The 26451-nt window shown below is 39.7% G+C and overlaps 1 long non-coding RNA gene across 1 annotated transcript; it reads right to left on the bottom strand.

Moving 5' to 3' along the window:
- Positions 1-1266: 1266 nt before the first annotated feature.
- On the bottom strand, positions 1267-25793 carry LOC143643714 (uncharacterized). Its single transcript, XR_013156343.1, has 3 exons — positions 25230-25793; positions 21810-21851; positions 1267-1448 (listed from the first exon to the last, which is right to left on the bottom strand). It is a non-coding gene; the product is annotated as an uncharacterized LOC143643714 (long non-coding RNA).
- Positions 25794-26451: the final 658 nt, after the last annotated feature.

The raw sequence follows: 26451 nt of genomic DNA, 5'->3' as shown, positions 1-26451 counted from the left end.
TTAATGAATGAATTAATGAAATGCCTTCCAAACAGATGCAAAGTGACATATTAAGAGTGACCCTGCTTGAGATGGTCTCAACCCTGTCCCTGGGACTTCATACTCTGCACCCTGCCACAGCTAACTCTGTTCGCAGTAGCCTGGAGGAAGCCTGGGGGAAGAGCTGGCTTTCTGGGGTACTAAATATCTTTCCTCCCAAGTGTCCACCATCTGGTTGCTTTCTGGGATCTTCTTAAATGTTGCTACTCACAAACTTCCTTGATCATCTCTTTCCTGTTCTGAGGAACCCAGAACGGCTTGGCCTAGAGGTCGCCCATGAAAGCCACACTCTGGGGTCCACAATGGGGGTCCCAACAGGGGGTTGGTCCCCAGCTCTGGCTCTCTGAGCTAATGAGGTAATCCTGATTGCTTCAGCAGTTTAGTTGTATTTGCCCAATGTTTTAGTTTCCTAGGCTGCTCAAACAAATACCATGAAATAGGCCAGGTTAAACACTGGAAAGTTATTTACTCATGATTTGAGGCTGGGAAAAAGTCCGTATCAAGGTGTCATCAAGGTGATGCTTTCTTTCTGAAGACTGGCATTCTGGGGCTGACTGCCTGTGATCCTTGGCTCTTTTTTCACAGCAACACTTCTTGATCTTCTTCCAGGTTCCATTTTGTTCAACTTCTAGTTTCTTCCTCTGTAACTTTCTCTCTAATGCCTGAATATGTTCCACTTATAAAGAACTCCGGTAATAAGATTAAGACCCATCCTAATTGAGGTGGGTCAAACCTTAACTGAAGCAGTCTCACTAAAAGTTCCTACTTTTAGTAGGAACACCACAGGGATGGATGAAATTTAAGAACATGTTTTTCTGGGGTATATAGAGCTCCAAACCACCACACCCCAAATCATCCTTAGAATGAAGGGTTTCTAATCATTAAAGGGACTCCACTGACCTCTTTTTAAATCCTCTATTAGGCACTCAGTACATTTGAAGACAGTATTAGAATTGAGATAAAATATTTAGTCTTAATATTTTGTGTAAGGCTAACAAGAAGATAGCATCTCATAGACAATTTGAACTGGTTGGACTTTGACCAGTTACAGTGAATATACCTATGAGTGAGAATCTTCACTAAATGGTCAGAATTTAGATGAATAAGCTGCTCAATTAATTCCAGCTTTCAAATATTTACATCCAAATTTTCTTCCTGTCAGGAAAATTATTGGGAACAGTATAAATGAGTACAAATCTTTTTTGAAAGACTTTTATGTTACTTAGAGTTAAAAATATAAGTTCACGATAGTTAAACTTCAGTTGCACTTGGCAAGTGTATCAAGGGACTCTTCTGTGAATAACTGGCAGAGCCCAGATTAGAGACTTGATTGCCTGACTTCCAACCCCATGTTCTCTTCATCACACCAGGCGTTTAGGCCAACTCTGACAATGTGGATCCTCTAGTATCTGCTCCAAGGAGAACACAAAGAGGTAACCATTAGATTGAAAAGAAAACCAAAAGACAAAAATCACTACCTGGTTTCCTCAAAAGCAAGGCTGGCATTTTATTCATCTGGCAAGCCCCAATTACTTAAACACAGCGTATGGTAGGCATTTAATATAAGATTCTTGGGTTGGAGGGGGCACAATGAAGGGTTAAGCTGAAATCAATGACCTAAACTGACTTGAGTCCATTATCAGCCACAGCACGTCAGAGGTACAATAGCTCTGATTAGGTTCTAAGCAATACATTTTATTGGGCCAGAAACTAAGGCTGGGATTTTAATAAAGCATCTACATTGACATGCTGATTTCTCCTGACCAGATCCTTACTTTCAGGCTGTTCTTCCTAGAGAGCACCAACCAGCTCTCATTTCTGTCCCCTGATGACTATTTGACATGCTAGCCATAGAGCCCAGGGCAGTTAGGATTAATTTCTGCTGGGTCAAACACAATATAAACAGGTGGCATGGCCCACTCACAGGGAGAAAAAGAAGGATTTGAAAACACCAACGAGCTTTGCTCTGTCCTGGCTGAGCCACTCTACACTGATTTGGTCAAGATAACACCTCTGTGACTCAGTTTGCTTCATCTGCAGAATGGGATATTAATAGCACTTAACTCATTGAGTGGCTTAGAAGACTTAATAGATGTAAACCACTTAGAACAGTGTCTGGAATATGATAAGTGCTCAGTAAGCATTAGCTTTCTTCATTGCTGTGATCATCATCATCATCAAAACTCTTAAATTTTATTTTTCAAGGAAGGATAAATCAATTTCAAAAGAGATTGTGGGAACTCAGTCCCCATTACTTATGAGCTCACAATTGAGACATGCTATATTGAATGCCCAGATACCATAAATGATCACTATTGCACACTTACATATTCTACTGAAATGATATCTAAATTCTTATACTTTTAATTCAGACTAAAATTCATTTGACTGCCTTTCGTCATCAAGCTCAGCCTTAATTCTTCAGCCTTTCCCTTCATCAAATTTTATCTAAGATTTTACCAGACCTGGCAAAATTTACTGCCACGTTCTCTCACACTGTTCTTCCATGGACCTCTATGGTCTCACTCTTCTGGCCCCACCTCACCCCTTCCCCAGAGTTAACTCACCCTTCAGAACCCAGCACAAACATCACTTCTTCTAGGAAACCTTTTCTCACCCTTTGTATCTAAGTTAGTGAGGCTGATATTATAAATTTTATGCAATTTTATTGAGTTATGTGCATATACCGTATAATCACCGAAAGTACACTGTCAGTGGTTCACAGTATCATATAGTTGTACATTCACAACCTAATCAATTTTGAACATATTCATTACTCAAAAAAATTAAAATAAGAATAAAAATAAATATAAATATAAAAAAAGAACACCTGGAACATCCCATATCCCTATCCTCCCCCATTATTTACTTATTTTTTGTCTTTATTTCCTTACTCATCTGTTCATACACTGGATAAAGGGAATATCAGTCACAAGGTTTTCACAATCACAGTCACACAGTAAAATTAATATCGTTAAGCAATCATCTTCAAGAATCAAGGCTACTGGTTTACGGTTTAACGATTTTGGATATTTCCTTCTAGCTATTTTAATACACTAAAAACTTAAAAGGGCTATCTATATAATGCTTAAGATTAACCTCCAGAATGACCTCTCAACTATTTGAAATCTCTCAGCCACTGAACCTTTATTTTGTCTCATTTTTCTCTTCCCCCTTTTGGTCAAGAAGGCTTTCTCAATCCCATGATGCCAGATCCAGGCGCATCCCCAGGAGTCATGTCCCATGCTGCCAGGGAGATTTACACTCCTAGGAGTCATGTCCTGCATAATATCATAAATTGACCACCCAACAAACAGTTCTAATTCCCCTTCTCCCCCAACCACCTCATACTTAAGCAGAGGGTCACAGAGTCAAATGGCTACAAAGGTCAGACCTGTAATTCAAATGAGTATAATGCAGGAGGGAGCAGTTTAAACTTGTTGTTTGGAGACCATCCATGCCAAATCAAGGCTAGCCAATTGTTGGTGGGTAGGAGAAGGCCCAGTGTTGCCAAATGTTCTAATCTTTTAAGAAAAGTCAAAACTATACTGTTTATGAAACCCCAAAGTCAGATGCTGAAAACTAATTCACACTTTTTATATAAATACCATTTAGACCAGACAAAACACCTCTGTAGGTTGATAAGCCTTTGGGTCACCATTTTGAGATCTGATTTAGAGGAATGACTAGAAACCTTCCTTGTGGTCCTCGGGTTCCAGATCAGAGTAGGTTTGAGTAGAACATGGGAAGAAACAGTGTAGGGCACAGAAGGACAAAAAATAGGCAACAATTGGCTTGCGGTCAGGCAAGGAAACCAGTGTGCATGGAAGACCTTCCCTGAACACTGGAGACAATGACTAGCTCATGCTAGTCCCCTACACACAGTCTTGTTTTAATCTTTGCATCACCTTGAGGAAAGGGTAAAGCTCTGCATTCGACAGCTGTGTCAGTAGAAAAGCTAGGACTCAGGTGTCCTGATTTCCAGTTTGGGACCTTTCCAATCCATACCATGACCCAGCAACCAATCTCCAGATTAACCATCTCCCATTCCTACCACCATCCTTCTTTTTGCTCCCATTCATTCTCCTCTAAACTTGCAATAGTTGGTCATTCTCCATGAGATTTAAATTGAGATGGCACAGTTTCCTCATCCATGAAATGGGCAACATAGTAGCACCTGCCGCAAAGAGTTGTAACACAGGATGTGCTTAATAAATGTTAGCTACTTCTTCTTTATTATTATTATTTCATTTCATTTACCTTCTTTCTCTCTCTGTCTCTTTTTGTTTTAAGAAAAAGAATCAAAAGAAAAAAAAAGCTCCCTGCCCACGATTCCACTATTGAGAAAAGGTGTACCTTCTGGGTCTTCCCCCACCTGGAAATGACTTAACGGTAACGCTGACAGAACTTCCAACCATTTCCCCTCCCCCACTAATGTCCATTCCCAAAGCAGACTGCAGTGTCCAGGACAGCATCAAGTTCCTGTGCTCACATCTCTCGCTAATAGGCTGGAGCCTTATGTTCGAGCCAAGAAACGACCCCTGACATCTCAGCAGAAACGAGCAATGGGGATTATTTGAAACTCTGGTGCATCTCCCTCTAAAAAAAAAGTCCATTCTCATGCAATAAGACCCAACCTGGCAGAACAGTATATAAAAAAAAAATGATACGTTTTGCTTTGGGAAAGAATTTCACTACTTAATTATTTTTAAATTCGCCACGGGGTCCCCCTAGTGTATTTGAAATACAATTTTATTTGCAAAACTCAATTAAAAATCTGTAATTTTAGAGTCAGGATGAATTCCTGAGATGGTCTAACTTCCTCCTTTCCTGAATACGGGGAAATGAGGCCCAGAAAGGAGGTGGGACTTGCCTCCATGGAGTAGGGCCAGTGGTAGCAGAGTCTGAAATAGGTTTTTTTTTTTGTTACTTCTTGTAATATTACAAAGAAATTGATGTAAAGAACTGGAATAATGGGGGGGGGGATCTTAACTATCAGCTAATAATTTAAAAAGCAACAGTAATAGCTATTAGCGACCACTCAGCTTTGCTGGACATGGTGTGCTGTGTGCTGGAGAGATGGCTAAGAACAATTCCTCCCTTGTGGACCTTACAGTCTGTCCTCATTTACAGATGAGTAAACCCAGTAGGATTGATGACCTGCTGAAGGCCACACAGCCTATTATCAGGGGATATCAGCACTAGTATTCAGGTTTCCAGTCCTGAGTTTTTTTTGCATGGTCTCCTAGAACTGTCGAATGATATTTATTGAGTTAGGAAAGAAACAGAGGTAACTTCTGCATACTCTCCAGTTCTATTAGGAATTAAGGAGCCCACCTGGATGGGTCCCACATGCTTTGAGATGACAACGCTGGTTAAGTGAATACTGTTCCCATCATTCAGATCTCAGTTACTAGGTCACCACCTCAGCAAGAAATGGTCCCTGACAATTTAGTGAAGAGTTTCCCTGACCACTGCAGACAAATAGCTCCCCATCCTATATCCAATCACATTACTTTGCTTTGTTTGTTTTTTTTTAATTGCCTCTCACTATCGGATATTGGCATATATATTGACTTATCTATATACCTATTTTGTGTCATGGAAATGCTGGGGAGCATAACTCTGTCTACCTTGTTCACTGCTATAACTTAGCACCTAAACAGTGCCTGGCTCCTAATAGGTGCTCAGTAAATATTTGGGATGTGAGTAAGTGAATGCACCTGATTTCACCTAAGGAACCGTAGATTTACAATAGTGGCTACCACAGACCCACTCTGTTACTCAATCACTGTACCCCTTAGCAGGATCCCTACTGAGAGAGTCTACACATGCATCAACTTCAATGGTAGAAAAAGTATTGGAGGGTAGGCCACAGTGGCTCAGGGGTGGGCCATGGTGGCTCAGCAGGCAGAGTTCTCACCTGCCATGCCAGAGACCTAGGTTTGATTCCTCGTGCCTGCCCATGCAAAAAAAAAAAAAAAAAAAAATAGAAAGTGTGTTGTAGGCATGCTTTCTTAACAGAAAAGTTCACTGCCTGCCAACCTTCCTGCTGAATCCAGCAATCTGTTTCCGTTTTGATACGGTTGTGATTTTTTTTCTTTTGAGATTGTCTGTAGAACAGAGAAGTGTTCGAGAGATTCTATAATAACAAGTTTCTTATCCCACTCTCACCAGTTTACATGAAGTGACAGTGCTTATTGTGTAGGAGACATATATTATAGGTCCAAAGTCATTTTCTTGGATGTCACCCACTCTTCTTTGTATCTGCTTGTTGCTCCAGCAGAATGATTGTCTCAGGAGAAAAACTAGGATTTTTAATAAAAACACTACACTGTAAAACTGTTTTTAAGGGAAGTCATTTTTTATGAGCTCTGCTAACTGCCAGACAGTTGAATAAGTTCCATTCCTTTTTCAATACTTTGTCCCTTGCTGGGCTAACTGCTTTATGGGGACTCTGTTGCATTTCCCTCTCTGTCCTGCAGCCTTAGCGCAGTCCTAGCAGCTAGGCAGCAGTTAATTCTTACTTTTGCAATATGAGAATACCAATATACCTACATATTTTACACCTAGTAAAATACGCAGTTGCCCATATTTGCTGCCCTATTGTATGCTTTCAACTTAGATTTAGCAAGGAATACTCAAGGAACTCGTATGATGGAAATCTGCTGTCTTATAAAAGTGTTCCCTTTTCATATCCTATTCTTTTGGACAAGATTTTTTAAAGCTGCACAGTAAGTTAAAACATTAAGTATTTTTGTGATTCAGAAATCATGACTTATAAAAAGAGTTCTCAATAGGGACAGTACCGATCCTGGGGTAAAGTTTTAGAAAATTGTGGCAACATTTTTGGTTGTCACAGTGATTTGGGAGAGTAATACCAACATTTATTAGACAAGGATGAGGGGCTCTAGATACCCTGCAATATGTGAGACACTCCTGACCAATGTAAAACTTCCATTTTACATTTCCCATTTCCCACTCATTATTCCTATAGGGAAGGAAGAAAATCTTTTTGTATGTATTTGAGTGTAAAATTAACTCCCTTTTGCATGTATGCAAAGTCTATTGTGCAAGTATTTAATATACTCTGAATTTTCCAGGAATACAATTTCCATGTAAATCGACTAAGTTGCACTTTAAAAAAAATTAACTTTACCAAGGGTTGTTCACTATTTGTGTGTGTGTGTATATCCTAAAAGATGACATCATTCATGGTTTTAAGACAGAAACCTATATGAATCTACATTCACATTCCTGGAAATTCTATGCAGAGGTACAAGTTTCTGACTTTTCCATAATGCCTTCTAGTGTGCTTGTGCACAAGTAATTGCATACTGAAGTACCTATTATTTTATTAGGTATTATTATTTTACTTCCCTTTTAATTATCCTTTATCACCCCGTTACATTATAATGGATTTTTTTAAGGCTATGAGTTTTGGTGGATTAGTTTATCCATGAATTTTATTTAAGGGTAGGGAAGGGTGTATTATGAAATATTTATTAATAAATGGATGCACTGAGTTTGATTGAGAACAGCTACATTATAGGATCTTCTTCTATGTGCCAGAACCTTTGCTAAAAGCTGAAGATACAAATGAGCAAGACAAATGAAAGCCTGTCTTCAGTGAGTTCAGAGTCTAGTGAGGAAGAGCAACATTAGTATTTAATTGCTCCAGTGGTTATTTAATTCCATCTGTGCTAAGTGTGAAGGAGGAATGTGCAGGTGCAATGGGAGAGGTAGCTGTCAAGGTTGTTTCTTGGGTTTTGGTCTTGAGCAACTGAATGGGGCACCAATCAATGAGATGGAGAATACTGGAAGGTTAGCCAGTGTGGCAGAGAGGATTAAGGAGTCACAGCAGCATTTCAGAGGAGAGAAATGAGGCTCAGAAAATTTAACAGATTCCTTTAGAGTTACAGTTAAATGTAGTAGAACCTAATTGGAAAGTCAGGCCTCTTGAATACAAAGTCTGAAGTTCTTTCTGTACACCATATTTGCTTCAAAATGTTTCCTGTCTTCCAGGAAGCTAAAAGTGCTGGTGATTTGAGGAAGAGGTACCAAAGACACATCCACAGGTAACCATCAAGCTAGACAGTGAATGACAATAGTATCAAACAGGTCATCAGTCCAATTCTACAAGACCTCCGCAGACAGAGGGAACACACCTCTCTGGAGTGATTAAGGTGGGCTTCACCAAGAAGCTGGCTCATGAGATAAGTGATGAGGGATGGGTAAAATTTTAGTAAGCGATGTGGCAATTGATGTGGGAGGTGGTTTCATGTTGAATAAAGAACATTAGTGGGAAGGAGTGGTTTTAAACATAGGCTATGGAATCAGATTAATCTGTATCCCAAATTGGATCTATCGTTTTCTAGCCATATGTCCTGCAACAAGTCACTAGACTTCTCTGGGATGATTTCCTGTACCGTAAAATGGGAATTATAGGGCTACTCATAGGATTGTTGTTGTTCTAGTTTGCTAGCTGCTGGAATGCAATATACCAGAAACGGAATGGCTTTTAAAAGGGAGAATTTAATGAGTTGCAAGTTTACAGTTCTAAGGCCAAGAAAATGTCCCAATTAAAACATGTCTAAAGAAATGTCCAATCAAAGGCATCTAGGGAAAGATACCTTGGTTCAAGAAGGCTGATGAAGTTCAGGGTTTCTCTTTCAAGTGCGAAGGCACATGGCGAACACAGTCAGGGCTTCTCTCTCAGCTGGAAGGGCACATGGCAAACATGGCGTCATCTGCTAGCTTTCTCTCCTGGCTTCCTATTTCATGAAGCTCCCCGGGAGGCATCTTCCTTCTTCATCTCCAAAGGTCGCTGGCTGGTGGACTCTCTGCTTTGTAGTGTTGCAGCATTCTCTGCTCTCTCTGAATCTTTTTCTCCAAAATGTTTCCTCTTTTATAGGACTCCAGTAAACCAATCAAGGCCCACTCAAATGGGTGGAGACATGTCATCCCCTAATCCAGTTTAACAACCATTCTTTACTAAATCACATCAACCAGGGAGATGATCTCATTACAGTTTCAAATATATAGTATTGAATAAGGATTATTCTACCTTTATGAAATGGGATTTATATTAAAACATGGCTTTTCTTAGGGGGCATACTTCCTTTCAAACCAGCACAGTTGTGAAAAGTAAATGAGCTCATGTTTGTTCTTATCTATGAGGCTGGAGAAGACCTGGCCCCTGCCATTTATAGGAGCTTAATCCCTGTTACCCCTCCCTTCTGTTTTAACCACTCTGCCCTCCTAATTCTCTAAGACACAAAGCATATTTCTGTTTCCATGTCTTCCACTTAACCCTCCTTCCATCTCAAATAATCTTCTCTTGAAAATCTGCAGGTATTTTCTTAGGTCCTCCTTACTGAAGAGATATGTTTTCTCAACTATTTTCTCTAAAATACTCCCTTATCTGACTTCAGGTTTCTTCAAAGCACATCTCATTCCCTGGCAAATTATGCATCCATTGTATTTTAATGTCTCTTTTCACTAGGATGCAAGCCCCAGGAGAGCTGAGATTTTCTTCATTTTACTCAGAGCCTATAGCATAGTCAGTGCATAGTAGGGACTCATAAAATGTTTTCTGAATGAATTCATGCATGAAAAATATTTCACACAAATTCTAATATGGTGTAAGTACTCAATAAATATTAATTTCTATTTCATTATTCATAAGCCTACTCTGTTGACACTTTACCTGGTGATGCCAGATAATCATCTACATGTAGGACATATTATTTTGTGTCTTTTGCATGAAGGATGCATTATTTTGTAGGACTTGCTTTTCCTGTCTTACAGAATTTCTCTTCCACTTTCACTTTACCCTCCACATTGCTGCTGAACTCATCAAGTACTCAGTTGTTAAAAACTCTCAGAGGATCCCACTACTTACAAGAAAAAGTCTAAATTTAATAATGGGACTGTGCTGGTTTGAAAGAAAGTATGCCCCCTAGAAAAGCCATGTTTTAATCAAAATCCCATTTCATAAAGGTAGAATAATCCCTATTCAATATTGTATGTTTGAAACTATAATCAGATCATCTCCCTGGATGATGTGATTTAGTCAAGAGTAGTCGTTAAACTGGATTAGGTGATGACATGCCTCCACCCATTTGGGTGGATCTTGATTGGTTTATTGGAGTCCTATAAAAGAGGAAATGTTTTGGAGAATGGGAGATTCAAGAGAGCAGAGAATGCTGCAGCACTACAAAGCAGAGAGTCCACCAGCCAGTGACCTTTGGAGATAAAGAAGGAAGACGCCTCCCGGGGATCTTCATGAAATGGAAGCCAGGAGAGAAAGCTAGCAGATGATGCTGTGTTCACCATGTGCCCTTCCAGCCGAGAGAGGAACCCTGACCACGTTTGCCATGTGCCTTTCCAGATGAGAGAGAAACCCTGAACTTCATTGGATTTCTTGAACCAAGGTATCTTTCACTGGATGCCTTAGATTGGACATTTCCATAGACTTCTTTTAATTGAGATATTTTCTTGGCCTTAGAACTGTAAACTAGCAACTTATTAAACTCTCCTTTTTAAAAGCCATTCTGTTTCTGGTATATTGCATTCCGGCAACTAGCAAACTAGAACAGGGACATTACAAGATTCTTCACAATATGGGCTCAAATTACCACTGGACCTTCATTTCCTGCTATTTTCCCCATTCACTATATACTACAATGTCACTAATCTATTCAAGTATACTAAGCTTTTCTATTTATCTGTATCTTATACATGCTTCTCCTACTACCTAGAATGCCTATTTCCTATTTCTCTATATGGTGGACTGTTTAATCCAGACCCAAACCAAATGTCCCATTCTCCATGAATCCTCCCCAACTCTCCCAAATTAATTCCTTCCATCTCTTCTCATTTTGTAACATTCTGTGTGTTGGTGTACCACATCATAAGGTACACTGAATTAGAATTAATTATGCATGGGTCTTATCTTTCTCACTAGATTAAAAGCTCCCCAAAGGTAGGGACTATGTCCAAGTCGTTTTTTCATCTATAGTAGCAGGCAAATCAGAAGGGTTTCTTTTATGGGCTATCTCTCACATTGTTGGCTATTCATGGGTAGTTAGGGCAGCAATATCACATGTCTGTCACTTATGCTGCTACTCCCTCCTTCTATACCTTTGGCAGCCATCACTAATTGATCAATGCCTCTTTCCAGCTGAGCCCATGCACCGTTCTTTTTCATTAAACACCCAGGCAGTCACTTTGGATCACCCAAAGTTGGCACTGCACATGAAATATATTTGCCATCTCTGAGACCCTAGGACTTGGTAGGTGCACAATAAATGTGAGTTCAGAGCTATTTAGAGCAATCAGCAAAAATCTTTTACAAAAGTATGTATTAGCCCCTTACTAGTACTTCATCGAAAATCATTTTAAGAATCAAGAACTTTCCCATTCTTTGTCCTGATTTTTGGGTTCTGTACCACAGCATAACTTCTGGCTTACCCCTCCTTTAGTCCATTGATGCCCCATCCACCTGTTCACTATTGAATCTTCCTCCTATTCCTTTTGAATGCTCTTCTGAAGTAGCCTGGCTCAATTTTATAGATATTTGCTCTTGCTTCTGCTCTACAATCCCAGGCATTCCTTCTCCCTGGTTTTTGTTCTTGGTGACTCATTTAAAATTTTGCCTAAGTGGATAAATGAACATTTATGCTTCTGAGAAAATGGTGTAGGATGGTGAGTGCATTTGCTCATTAGAGAATTTCTATCTATACAGATCCATTTTTCCAAATCTAGTGGCAAAAACATTAAAAGCTGTCACACACACACACACACACCCCCCGCTGTTTGTATAATTTTGACTTCTACCATTTTGTGTTTAGGAGAACACAAATTACTTATAAGTATCAGGAAAAGGAATAGGGCCGTGTAGTTAATTTCATATTCTGGTTATCTTAGGTGAAAATCCAAACACAGTTTTGTTCTAAAAAAAATATTTAAACTCTTTGCAAAACGTTTGTCTTGTTTGCTTAATAATAGCATATAGTTGCTCTGAGTCTGAGAAGCATGACTAGTTCAGAATTCTCCAGGATCCTAAGTTATCATTTGATGTATTAATGTCCCTTGCCCAAAGATGCCGAGGTTTATGAGATGGACTTAGAGTTATTGGCCCTAGGATCTTGTTTGGAAATGTCTTCCAAACAATGTTTCTCACTAATTCCCTGACGCCTACTTACTCTTTTTGTCACATACCAAATTAAAAAGCTCTTAGAACTTGAAATTTCTAGTGTCAGCTTTTTAAAATTTTCGTATTCTCAATTGTATTGTTTTAAGAAGTTTATTTTCAAAGTTACTAAATATCAGTCTTATAGACTCAAACCCACTTTTGTCCTAAAAACCACAGTGAGTGTTCTGTCTACTGTATTCCTCATCCAAGGATGCTGCAGGTCTAGATTGGCACCCATGGCTCCTATTACAAATAGAAACATTTGTATGAGTATGTTGCCCACGCAGTTGTCCTGCTATGAAAAAAGGAAAGCAACCTGAATCTTTGACTGTGGATTCTGTTGATAGCAGCATATCTGATAGCAAAAGCAACAACTTTACTGTTGCTCTTCAGTTAAGATCATAGAGCAAAAAGATCACCAAATTTAGCATCTAGACACCTACAGTCAAATTCAAAACCTACATAAGGTAGGTGTGTAACCTTGGGCAAATCACCTTTCTTTCTTTGAGTTACTTCTTGTATCTGTAAAATGAGGGGGTTGGATTAGATCACTTTTAGGGCCCTTTCTTGCTGGCAGATTCTAAATCTGAACTGCCTTATCCCTAATTTGAACAACGATTTCTCATTGCCTCTTCCATTCCAGCACCATCTTCCAAGTCACTCTATATAAAGACTGATAGTATTTTTTTGTTGTTATTTTTTCCTCGCTTTAGTGCTGTTAAGCAGAGTGACTCATAAGGCTGAATTCTAGCCGGGGGCTCAGAATCTATCCATTTTTAAGGAAAATAGGAACTCTGAGGCTCTGAGGGAGGAAGAAAAACTGGGTGCATCCCAATTGGTCGGCTCCTCTCCTGATTCCAGTGAAACATATAACCAGGCAAAAATAAAAAGACTGTCTGAACAAAGAGTGCCCAACTACAAGACCCCAGAACTTCTGGATAAATAAGGGATTTTACTCCTAGGGAGTCAAGTGGCACAGTAAAAAGGATTCTTTGGAGAAATATCTAAATGGTATTTTCACGATGTTTGCTATGGGGTGCATGTTGTGAAATGCTCCCTTCCTCTCACTCTGCTGATGAAGTCATGCCATTTTTACCCTAGAGGAGGCATTTGGCAATGACTGTCTCTTACTCATTATTTATAAAGCTTTTTCTGATTACAATAATAATACATATTTATTGTGGAAAACAGAGAAAAGTTTAAAACAATTTTTTAAAAATTATCCACAGTGTTGCCACCAAGCATTTTGGTGTATTTCATTCCAGTGTTTTTTCAAGATGCATAATTACAATCCAGACATCAGCTGCTCCTTCTTCCATTCTTTGAGCTTTTAATAGGATACACAAAAGCTTTTCTTGTATTTGTCAGAACTCTTTCCAGTAACAAAACTGAGCTCAAGCTGGCTTAGGCAGAAAGGGAATTCATTGGATGACAGAAATTTTCAGGATAACAACCTAAATGTCCTTCCACAGAAGAAAGGATTAAAAAACTGTGGCATAGCCATATGATGAAATACTATACAGCAGAGAAAATGAGTGAATGACAATTATACCTAGGCCCATAGACAATTTTCACAAGTATAATGTTGTGAAACAAAGCAAGTTGCAAAAGAACACGTACACCACGATATCATTTGTATATCTAATTATAATTATTCAATGATACATACAAACATAGCTCAAGAATACATATATCTATAACTGGAAAAAGATGATTGAACGAAATAAACTCCAAGTTCATGAGGAAGGGACAAGATTGTGATCTGAGAGAAGTCAAAAAGAATGTGTCAACCATATTAGTGATTTTTATCTCTTAGGTTCGTTGATGATACTAGTGCTATACATTTTCATAAATCTGGAAGATTTCATACTTATGTATTATTTTCATAATATATCTCTTAAAACACCACACACACACATGCTTCAAAAAAAATCCAGTGTTATGGACATCTGGTATGGCTATATCACAGTCTCAGTCCATTCCTCAGCCCTAGATTAGGGACTTTATTTCTAGTTTAGCTTCATTCATAGGCAGGCTCTCTCCTTGTGGTGACAAGAAGAGTGACTAAAGCTTCAGGGTTGTGTCCTCATAATTCTGGCTGATAAACTCACACTTTCTCCTCCAAAATCTAGGGGAAGAGAGCATTCCATTCCTTCAACAGTCAAATTCCAGTTTCTTTGCTTGGTGCACATGCCCATCTCTGAATTGCTTTTTACAGAGGGAAGGGTATATGATAACCTCATTGCTAGCCTGAGTCATGTGCCCACCCTTGAATGGGGGTTAGATTGGCGGTGGGAATGCACTGGAGGGAGCAGGGAGTCAATAATAACCTGAAGCACATGGACTGGGAGGGAGGGATGGATGGTTCCCCATGGGAAAACCAAAGAGTTATTAGTAGCAGAAGATAAAATAGACTCTTGATAGACATTAAAAGATGCCTGTTTTCACTTGTGAGAAATGGAGAATTTGCTGGAGATATACCTTCAGGGACATGAAAGAGTGGATATAAACAAAAAGCTCACAGCAAACAACCTGACAAAAGAACATAAACACCTTGCCAAAGCCCCTTCTGGCTGTGCTGCCCCTCACCGATGTCCTTTTTCTCTCCTTTCTCCTTTCCTGCACAATGCCTTGGCTTCCTCACTGCTCTCTCTCACTTACTCAAAACAATTCTACCCGCAGCCTTGCATAGTTCCCTTATCTTCAGCTCAGCAATATAAAACACCTACAATCAATAGGATGTACCTCTTGAGAAAGCAGGGAAGTTTAGGGACTAAAATTTATCACTTTAGCATACCCTAGGGGGTCTCACACACATCCCAGCAACTTATCAAAGCACAGCTTCCAAATGTTTTCAGTACTTTAACCCAGAGAAATTTTAATACCAGCTGCTGAGATGAAACATTCCCCAGATCATCACATATATGCTTGTTTACAGAATTGAAATTATAGTGGTGTATTTTGCTTTTGGATTTTTCTCAAGTCATTAATTATTCTGCTAAACTCTTGTTTTTGTAATGGTTACTATAACATAATATGAATGTGCTATAATTTTTTAAGCAATCATCTGTCGTCAGACATTTAGGATGCTTCCATTTGTTATCATATCATAAGTAATGTTGACATTAACACATGTTCATAATTGTTACGCTCTTCTCTGAGCATTGCCTTAGGAACTATTCCTTGGAATTTCTTAGCCAATGGAGTGTAAACATTTTTATGGCTCTCGATACATTTTGCCAAATGGCTCTTCAGAAATACTATAACCAAGTTCCCTCCCCTACCAGTGTGTGAGAATGGAATCAAGTCATTCTCATTTTCTGAGTATTTCCTTCTGTGCTTTTGATGTAATACCTATTGAGCTCTGAGTAATCCACAAGGGTCCAGTTGTAAAGCAAGGATGGTGACATAGAACTTCTCCTATTGTATCAAGTGTTACACTTGTCCAAGAAAAAGCATGATATAGACATAGTAGCTAGGTCCTCCTTTGTTTTCCTTTTTATCCACCCATTTTTTTCAACCGTCCAACCTAGAAATCATTCTTAATTCTTTCTTTTCCTTGCCACTCCCTAAATTTCATCTTGAACCAACTCCAATCACATCTACTTCCTGCATATATTCTGAAACCGCATGTTTCACTTCATCTCCATTTTCCATGTTAGGTTAAACACCATCAGCTCCAACCTGGACTATTAAGACAGCCACCTATTTGATTCCCAATCTATTCACCTAGGAGTAACCAAAATTGTCTTTACAAAATGTAGAACAGTGAAGGCATCCCCCTGCATACCACTCTTGAGTAGCTTGGAATAATTGAATACCTCTTACTTCTCCACCCTTATCCACGCCACCTTCCTTTCACTGGCAAAATGCTTCAGCCGCACTTGTTCTTTTCTGCCCTAGAAGCACTATAAGTATGTTCCCATCTTAGGGTCTTTGAATCCCCAGGTCTTTTCATGGCTGATTCCTTCATGTCACTCAACTATCAGCTCAAATATCTGCTCTGTGCAGGTTTAAACTGTTACACACTCCAGAAAAGCCATGCTCTTTTAAAATTTATTGTTAGGTGGGACTTTTCGATTAGGTTGTTTCCATGGAGATGTGATCCCGCCCATTCAAGGTGGGGCTTAATCCTCTTGCTGGAATCCTTTAAGGGGGAGATATTTTAGAGAGAACTCAGAGACAGAAATGCCCCAGGAAGAACAAGCAAGGACACACAGAAACCCACAGACATTTTGGAGAGAAGGTCCAGCATACATCACCATGCATCTTCCCTTATGACAGAGGAACCTCGTTGCCATTGGCCTTTCTTCAGAGTCAAGGTATCTTTCTGGATGCCTTAATTTGGACATTTTCATCACCTTAGAACTATACATTCATAACCTCATAAATCCCCTTTGTAAAAGCCAATCCATATTCCTTGTGGTATATTGCATTTGGGCAGCTTTAGCAAACTGAAACACCTTCCACCAGGAATCTTCCCTGACTACCCAGTCTAAAGTTGTCCTCTTCAGTCACTTCTTTAACACTTTACCTTCTTTTCATTTTCTTCACTACACTTAGCTCTGCCTGAATTAATCCTGATCTTCATGTTGTTAGGGAAGTAAACTTTGTTAATTACTTATTATTGTATCACCCCATTACAATGTAAACTATATATGACTCTTATTCAGTGCTGTATCCCAGAGCCCAGAACAACGTGAGTACTTTGGTATATAGGTGGTAACTTCCTTTCTTCCCCATTGGCACTGCTTTGATTCAGGCCCTTATTTTCTGTCATCTAGAATTTTTTTAAATATTTGCACCTCATGTGGCCCTCCATCTCCTGTTTCCTCACTCCCTTCACCCTTTCCACAGCCTACTGTTAGAAGTATTATTCAAAAGCACTTCTGAACATGTTGCTTTACGGTGTAGGAAAGAAAGTCAGGTATCTTAACATGATCTTTCAATATCCTCAATACCTTAGTCCAACCTAACTTCCCAGTCTCTTTTTCCCACAACTAGTCCCCATTCCTGAACCCCACAAGACACACACACACACGCACACACACACACACACACACAAATTACTCAATCTTCCTAAATTTCTTCTCTCCCAACTTCTAAAACTTTGCTCATGCTACTTCCTTTGAATATGCATTGCCTACTCACTAAAATACTGCTCATTTATCAAATCCCTCTTCAAATACAACTTTTCCCATAAAATTTTTGCTGCTTCTTCAAGTCCAAATGAATGGCTTCCCTTAAGATAGATGACAAAAAGACCCCAAATTAATTGGTGGCCACTTCTTGAGGAAGACTTGAGAAGAATTTTGAGGTTGCATTCAAATTCTAGGAGAAGGAGTTCTGTGATCAATTAGTCATGTCTCTCTTGGGCTTATGGATAGGTCTTATGGTATGCAGATATGTATTTGCTATTCTAGCTCTAAGAATTTGCACTGTAAAATATAATACATTACCTTGGGCTTTTTTTATTTCATTATTTATATAACAGTTATTGATTCATGGCCTGGTGTTTTTTTTCGCCTTTGGTTTGTCAAAAGCTTATTTTAGGCTCCTAGGGCTTGCATAGTCATGCCACGTGATAAATATTCAATATATTTTTTTACTGAATTTAGTCTTCTTAATAACAGCCTTACATTATAGACCAAGAAAGGTAATAAAACTGGAAAACAAGGAATGAATGAAGAGTTGTAGGGGATGGATAGCAAGACAAATGTATTTCTTGACTCTTGGCTGAGAAGATGGTGTTGACCTGGTTTTCTAGAAAGAGTGAAGACTCTGAAATCAGATGTATCTGCGTCCAATGCCAGGTGCCACTTCTTAGCTGCTTAAATTTTGGCAAGCTCTTTAATCCCTCTGAACCTCTGTTTCATTAATTGTGAAACAAGGACTATAATACCCATCTCACAGGTGTTATAAAGATTAATGAGAAGAGTAAGTAAAGTAGCCTAGTGTGTAGTGCTTTACTGGCTCCCAATGTATATTGGGTCTCTCCCCTTTTCATTGGCCTGATGAACACATGATAGCTCTCTTACTTAATGTGGAGATACCTACTGAACCTCTAATTATGGAGAAAGGAAATGAGCTGCTCAGATCCCCTGACAGAAAGAATGATCAACACAAACCCAAGAGGTAATACAAAATCTAGATTTGCCCAGAACCCCTGGTAGAAAAGATGAGCACAAAAACCCAAGAGATAATACAAAGTCTAGATTTGCAGCATCTGAATTTGGCACTAAAGGCTTAAGTTCTTCTTCCCATCAGGTACTCTTTGTGTGGCTCATCTACTTCTCTTTTTATGGCGTAAACAGACACTTAAGCCATATCTGTACATTCAGTACTTCAAGGAAATTCCCCACCTGCCCATGAGCAAGGCTCACCTGAGGCTCTGGCCAACCAGGGTAGGAGGGAGGCAGTAAAAATAGCATATCTGCCAATCCATTTCCTGAAAACTCACCTCCGGAGCTCACATTATCTGTGAATTAGTCACAACTGCCTGACACAACGTTCTGATCATGGTAATAAGGCCATTTCCATTTCCCATCTCTCTGTTGGACTTCTAATTTAAAATACACACACACACATACATTCACACATTTTTCCCCAAAAAATTTCTGTTCTTGAATTGAATGTTCTTATGTCTCCCATGCCTCACACACAGTCTTACCAGCCCCCATAACTCATGTAACTTGCTCAAGGAAGAGGCCGAGAGAAAAGGAAGTTCTTAGCACTGAACAGCATGTATAGCTAACTCTAATTTCTCCAAATACATTCCTAATGGTTTGCAGTGTTAATGAAAACAGGGGCTATAAGCTGTAAACCACAGAAGGACTTTGGTGAGTTCTCATTTTACAGATGGGAATACAGAGACCTGAGAGAAGCAATATTTGCCCAAGATCAGACAGCAAGGCAACAACAGAACAGCTTTCTAGTTTAGTGCTTTTGTATTATACTATGTACCAAATCACATGGGCCTTAAATGTATTTCCCATTTTCACTTCATACTATCTGGGAAAGGCAAGTGACTCATTAATTATATATTACTAATGGCTGGCATTTATTGCCACTTGCTATGTATAAGTAGCTTTGTGTGCATTATTTTCTTTGGTCCTCACCAGAACCCCAGATGGCTTAGTTATCAACTCCACTTTATAGAAAGGGCAGATAACTTGTCCAAGGTTCTGCAGCTATAGGGTGAAGGGGAATTCAAACCAAGGAAGTTTGACTTCTGAGGCCTAATACTTGGTCCTGTTCCCTGACTGGAAGACTTTTCTCAGTGGTATAATTTCAAGACCTTCAGACATCTAACAGGAACTAAGATGGTGTGATGGAAAATGTGCAGTGCTGTTGAATCCAAGCCAGTGACCAGGCAAAGCCAGTGCAGCTTACACACTGCCAAGGGATGCAGGGAAGTGAGGGCCCAGGCCTATAACATTTCCCTGTCTCTGTTTTATTGTCTGCTTTATAAGAAGAGACTTCTGACTATCAGCTATGGGGCTTCAATCAGTTCCATGGCTTCCTTGGTCATCAAGGGTATCTGCTGCGACAGTGCCTGGGGCTGAGAGAACTGTCCTAATCTGTTTTACTTTCTTCTCTATATTCTCTCTAGGGAGAAAAATATTTATCCTTTCCACCCTCTCTCTACCCTGTCAATGAACCTCATCCTTGCTTCAAACCCATTTCCCCAGCTCTCATTAGAAAAGAATGGATTTCTTTTGGATAAATGTAGAGACAAAGGGTCCTGCTGTAGCCTTGGCAGTGCGGACTTATTTTTCTGACTTAGCTGGATTAGTCATTGTTCAAGGAGACTCTGATATAACTTCAAGCTTGTCATTTACTCTTTTTCTGTTCTATCACTTCTTCTCTCTGAGCCTCACGTTCAGCATTTGTTAAAAAGGAAGAGTGAGTTCTAGTGAGACTGCATCTAAAATAAACATGTCCAACTCGCATGTTCTGCATCTCTCTAGCTCTCAGTCACAGTGGCAGGGTGGAAATTGTAATCACAGAACAGAGAAAAGGACTCAGGCCTGGGGTTCATGGTCAGGGAGGGAGCAGTGGAGGAAAGGTGGGTCAGGTAGACAGGGAGCAACCCTCAGAGCAGATGCTAAAGAGCAGTGTTCGTATTTGTGAGTCATGCTGACTCAGTCGTGTGCAGGAGTATACTGCAGAGTTCATATACTATACAGGATTCTCCTCTTGAATTCTCGCATATGCACTCATAAGCACTCTCTTCAATGCTAGCATGGAGTGTAGCAGAAAGGACTTGGCGCTAGATTCAAAGCCAGGTTTGGCTTACTATCTTTGAGAACTTGGGCAAGTTACCTCTGAGCCTCCGTTTCTTGAGCTGTTCCAAAATATGCTTTCCTTGCCCAGTTGTTGTATGTAATAAAGATAGTGTATGGCCACACTTCTCGGATTAGGTTGGCAAATCCCTAGGAGTATTTGGCAGTATGCTTGGGAATTTGGGAAGCCATGTATATAAGGCATATTCCCAGTGTGTCTGTTTTACTCAGTGGCAACTCGCATACAACCTATTTTTATATTAAACCAAACAGGGATCTATTATTGAGCAGAAAGCCAAATTTGCTGACATTTTTAAAGCTCAAAGTGGTAAAGAATTTTCAAAAACAGCAGAGAACTGCCATGTGGTCTATTCTCCTAGTTCCTTAGAAATACATGTTCATTTTTTTTCTGTCTTTAGAGTACGTCAGCAAAACACTGGAGAAGCTTTGGTGCATCTTAAATATCTAGTATGAAGTCTGGTATATAGTAAGTGGTCAATAATTCATAAATGTCATAATTTGAGATTTCTGGAATGTGATTGGCCTATTGGCCCCTGTGTAGTCAGAACACACATATGAGTAGTGCTAAGTCCAGAGAGGAGCATCCTATTTGAAGAGGGATATAGTCAAGCCAGGGTGTTTCTAGACTACAGGACAATGGCCAGATTGGGGAGAAATCTGGAAACCCATTACATGAAGAACTGTTCTAGTAATTGTGGCTCTTCCATTTGAAGAGATGAGAGAACTAGAGCTTCTTCCATCTTCTCAGGCGTTGACAGGAGAAAGGCAGAGGAAGCATCCTAAATAAGCAGATGATGGCTGACCAAGGTGAAATAAACAAGGGGTCAGATAGTACTTCTATGAAAAGAAACACTTTTTAGTATTTGAGCTTTTTAACAGTGAGAGGCAGAGTGCAGTGGTTAAGAACTCAGGCTTTGGAGTCAGACTGATGGGTTACAGATCATGGCTTTGTCTTATAATAGCTCTATAAACTTTGGTGAGTTAGTTAACTGTCTATGGCTTAGTTTTTTCACCTGTAAAATGGTGAATATAATGAACCAGTCCCCATATAACTGTTGTAAAGATTAACTAAAATGTATGAAGTACCTATAACAGTCCCTGATATATAGTAAATGCTCAGTATACCATATCGTGCCCACATTGGCTGGAGATGTACATTTGGGACTCATCAGGGTAACAGACATACTCAAAGTCATGGATGTTAAAAGAGTGCCCATAAAAAGAATATAAAGGGTGCATGGGTGGTTCAGTGGTAGAATGCTCACCTTCCATTCAGGAGACGTGGGTTTGATTCCCAGACCATATACCTAAAAAAAAAAAAAAAAAAAAAAGATAAAGGGAGAAAATAAGAGAATCAGAGCAAACTGAAGTCCTTAAGTATTACTTAGGATGCATTCAGCTGTAAGTAGCCAAAAATCCAAATAACAGTGGCTTAACTTAAGCCATTTATTAGTATTGTGTAGTAAGAATTGTAGAAGTGAGTAGTTCTGAGTTTGGCCCAAAGTTCAGTTATGTCATTGAGCACCCAAGCTTTTTCTGTTTTCCTTAATGCCATTTTCAGTATATTGGCATTTCATCCCCAAGTTTGTTGCCTCATGGTCCCAAAATGGCTGCCACAACCCAAACTTCATTCCCTCACTAAACTATGTTGATAGCAGGAATATGAAGTAATAGCAAAGGTTTTTACTTTGTGAGCTTTTGTCTTTTCACATGGAAAAATAATTCTCAGAAGTTCTCCAGAAGATATATCCTTATGCCTCATTGGCTAAAACTGGCTTATATGCAAATTACTAATGAAGGAAAATAAGATTATCATTCCTGCTTGACTAACCATGCTGGATACCCAGATCTGAGGTAAGAGCATTTGTTCACTAAGATCAATAGGACTCTGCCTAAGTGCTGAACAAAATTTAGGGGGAATGACTATTGATTTGTGGTCAACTGACACGTGTGAGCAATACCAACATTTAAGGGTTTGGAGAAAGAAAAGAAGAAAGTGAAGGAAGATGACCATAGAAGTGGGAGGGGAATCAGAAATCAGGGGAGAGTGGTCTCAGAAGAATAAAGAAGGAAGAGAGTTCAAGGAGGGGGGAGAGGTCATCACACCCAAATGTTTCAGTCTTCAGGCAGATAAGAGCTACAGGGTCACCACACTGGCAATTACTGTACTGACCAACAGCAGCTTCAATGGGGTGGTGGGATTAGGAGCCAGAAGGAAAAAAATTATTAGGAGATAAATGAAGGAAGGAAGTGCAACAAGGAGTGGAGATAATTCTTCCCAGTTGTTCGGATGTAAAGAAACTAAAGTCATCTCTTTGTAGAAGGATCGTAGCTGGAAAGGAACATAGTCAAAAGACGGGATTTTTAAAAAAGGAACAACTTGCAATGTACTTATAGTCTGGGGAGATTATAAAGAGAGATAAAGAGTTAGGAAAGGGAGGGTGAAAGGAGATGAATATGAAACACTTGGGAAAGGATTGGGTCAAGACCATGCACAGAAGTTAGCACTAAATAAGAAGAATGATACCTTTTCCTTTGAAATTTTATGGTGAGAAAGGGTTGGAGAATTGGGGGAAAGGAAAAAATAGTAAGAACAGGTGTGGTTACAGATTAAAAACGTATTTGGGGCTCACATTAGGTACTCAGAATGGCCTGTAATGCCAAGGCTATGAGAAAGAAAATGGGAGTGGAAGTGTAGCAGAAAAGAGTTTTCCATGGACACTTAACCTCAGATAATCTGTTGTTCCCGGCTCTGGATATGAAGGGAAGATGAAAGAGGCCAAATATACCCATCTTTCTCGGAAGAGTCTAATATCAGTCACTTAGGTTCTAAATGAAAATGGGCAACATAGGATCAGCCACCTGTAATGCAGAACAGTTTCTGAAAAGATCACCAAGCCCAGAAAAGTATTTTCTTCCATCCTCCATTAAAGGAAGGCCCAAGGTTCCTAATCTGCCTATTAGGCTCTTGGCATTTCATCCAGGGGGAGAAATTTTGGGAGTCCTCGTTGCACATGAGTATTCTAAGTGATAGCTTTATTGCTTCCAGTAGATCAGGTCTCACAAACCTTCCCATTAAAAGAAAATTTTCCTACATTCCCAGGAAAATATAGGAAACCCAGTTCTTTGGAGTTGGTACTGGCTCCTCTTCTTCTAGAGAGATACTTTCAGCCTAGTGTCTCTATATAACAGTTACAACTCAGAAAAATATGTCCCATCAGGGACAACAAAATGAACCACTTCCAGAACTAGAATTAAAATGCAGTCTAAAAAAATGCAATCAAAACCCAAATTCATTTAAAATTATCCAGTTTTTACATTTTGATTTGATGACATTTAGTACTGGTGATTTTTTAGACTACAATTTTTATTCCTTTGAAATATGGTTTTTAAGGGAATTAAAATACATGGGACACCCTGGGGGAAGAAGTCACAAAGATGATAATTTTTTTTAAGCTATGTTTTATAATATCCAGGATATTTTGCCATGCACCTTATCCTCCCAACAATCCTGGGAATTAAGTGGTCCCTCTCTCCCTTTCAAAGACAACCTAAGACTCACCCAAGAAAGATTCGCCCAAGGTCTCAGAGCCTGGATTTGAACTCCAACGCTCTTGCTTAATTTCATTAGCTTCATTTTCCTCATCTTTAAAAATGGGAGCAATGGTGATAGCTACTTCATAAATGAGAATTAAATAAGATGAAGGCTTTAAAAGAGGCTTCTTACATCGAACGTTGTCAGGGAAGAAATTGTGACCTGTTGAACTTAAAATTGTTTAGAAAATCTAGTAGAGAGGCAGTAGGCTTCAGAGTGGGGAGGTATATAGGTCAAGAGTCTTGGTTTTGAAAGACATCAATTGTCTCTGGCTAAGTGAAGCAGCAAAGAAATTTGTCAGCAGGCTATTGAATGGCTCCCCAAATCAGTGGTTCAAGCAAAGGGCAGGAGTAAAGGGATGTCTGCAGCCAAGGGCACATCCCAGGAACAATCTGCTTAGACACTGCATACGACCTCTGCCTCACCACCTCTGCCACCCCTGGACCCCGGACACCTCTGCTGCAATCACCCAAGTGAATTCAAAAGAGTCAGTTGATTAGACGCATAACCTGGTTGGGAATATCTGATTGTCCAAGTGCCAACCCATGCCCCAGTTGTCAAAGGTAAGGAGAGCAAGGATCTATCTAGCTCTCAACTTCCACTGACTTCTATGGGCTCTTTCTGGACAGTGAACAAAATGGCAAATGCTCACTGCAGGTAGTCTAATTAAATTACATACTTTGTCCTCATCTCTGAGTGCTACTGTATCTGGTGGACTCTTCAGATTGGTATTTTTCCTTGTCCTGACAAAACACTCCCATCCCCATGCTCGTAGGGATTCTTCTCCTTCTTCTGAGAATATCCCCTGATTTGATACCTTATTCCTATTTCTCCAAATGTTACTTACTGTGAACTGAGGACCTGGCATGTTTACTGAACATGGTTGCATGTAAATCTGTTTCCTTCCAAAAGCCTTCCCTGATGAATCTGGTCTTTGCTCATATCCCGGCCCCACTGTTTCCTCTGCACCAACCTAAAACACATCTAATCTGTTCAGAGTTTATGTCTGATCACATTTATTCCTAGCTCTTTACTCAACTGATAGATACAGCAATATGGGGAGAGCAATAGAAGTCGGGTTCTGGCCTACCACCAACTTAATCCACTTCCACGGGCAAGTCGCTATTATTCTAAACTGTTGCTTCATAAATGAATGGAATAGGTGAGATCTGTGGTCTCTAACTTGAGTTTCCATTAGAATCACTGGAAGGGAACGCAAAAGTAAATTCTCGGGATCCAATGCAATTCTTCTGAATCAGGTTCTTCCAGGGTGGGTCCAGTGATTTATGGTTGTTGTTTTTTGGGGGGGGAGATGGGGATTTTTGTTTCATTTTAAGCTCACCAGTTTATTCGGATAATAACCCAGTTTTGGGATCCCTGAGTTGAAAATGTTCTTGCCCCTTTTGGCTTTAGATAGAGGCTAGGTAGTAGCACACAGCAGTTTACGATTGAGTTTGGGAGGTCCCAAAGCATTAGGTTCCAATGTAGGGCTCTGCAGTTCTCTGGATCTGAAATTTGGTAAAGTTATGCAAGTTCTCAAAGCATCAGTTTTCTCATATCAAAATGGGAATGATAAATGTATCTACCCCATGGAGTTTTTGCAAGGATTAAATGAGAAAAAGCATCTGATGCCCTGAGCCCAGTGCTTAGCCCACAAGCATCACTCAGCAATGCTAGCTGGTGTTATTATGATGTCAAATGGAGGAGAGCTAACGCGTCAGGCTGGCAAGCCTGTTTTGGGGGAGGCTTGCGAGAAGCTGGTGGAAACATAATTTTCTTTTGTCTGTTTTTTGGGCTTGATTTAACTGTGTAAAAATATAAGTGATGAACTTAAAATGTTCAGGATGTTGGCATTTTGCCCCCTTTTTTCCTCACTGCAGCTTCTTTTCAGAAGACGTGTTCCCAAAGAGGAACCTCTCGGTGGCCACAACCTGTAACTGACTCGCGAATGTTGCGTCTTGGCTCAGACCCGAATGTGGTCCATAGTAAGCTGTTTGAGCGTGACTCAGCATAGTAGGCCCTTTTCAATTTCTCTCTCATTCCCCAGCCAAGAAATTCTCCCACCTCTCTCTGCCTTATGCTATGAAGATTGCATTTTGTATCGTCTGCTGGGAGATAACATAGTTAAATTGATGCAGAGAACCTTATAAGGATATAAACACTTATTTGCAAGATGGACGTCATAATAGCAAATTGAGGGCGAGTGCCAATAATAGATTTCCTTGGGTTTCTTTTTTCCTTTGCATTCTTTAGGGCTCTCTGAGGGAGACTAAAGTGACATGGCAGCCCCGAAATAGTCTATGGAGGCAGAC

Source organism: Tamandua tetradactyla, chromosome 8, assembly GCF_023851605.1.
Source record: "Tamandua tetradactyla isolate mTamTet1 chromosome 8, mTamTet1.pri, whole genome shotgun sequence".
Taxonomy (NCBI): Eukaryota; Metazoa; Chordata; class Mammalia; order Pilosa; family Myrmecophagidae; genus Tamandua; species Tamandua tetradactyla.
The sequence above is the reverse complement of the archived record's forward strand: the minus strand, read 5'-3'. Positions and strand labels throughout refer to the sequence as shown.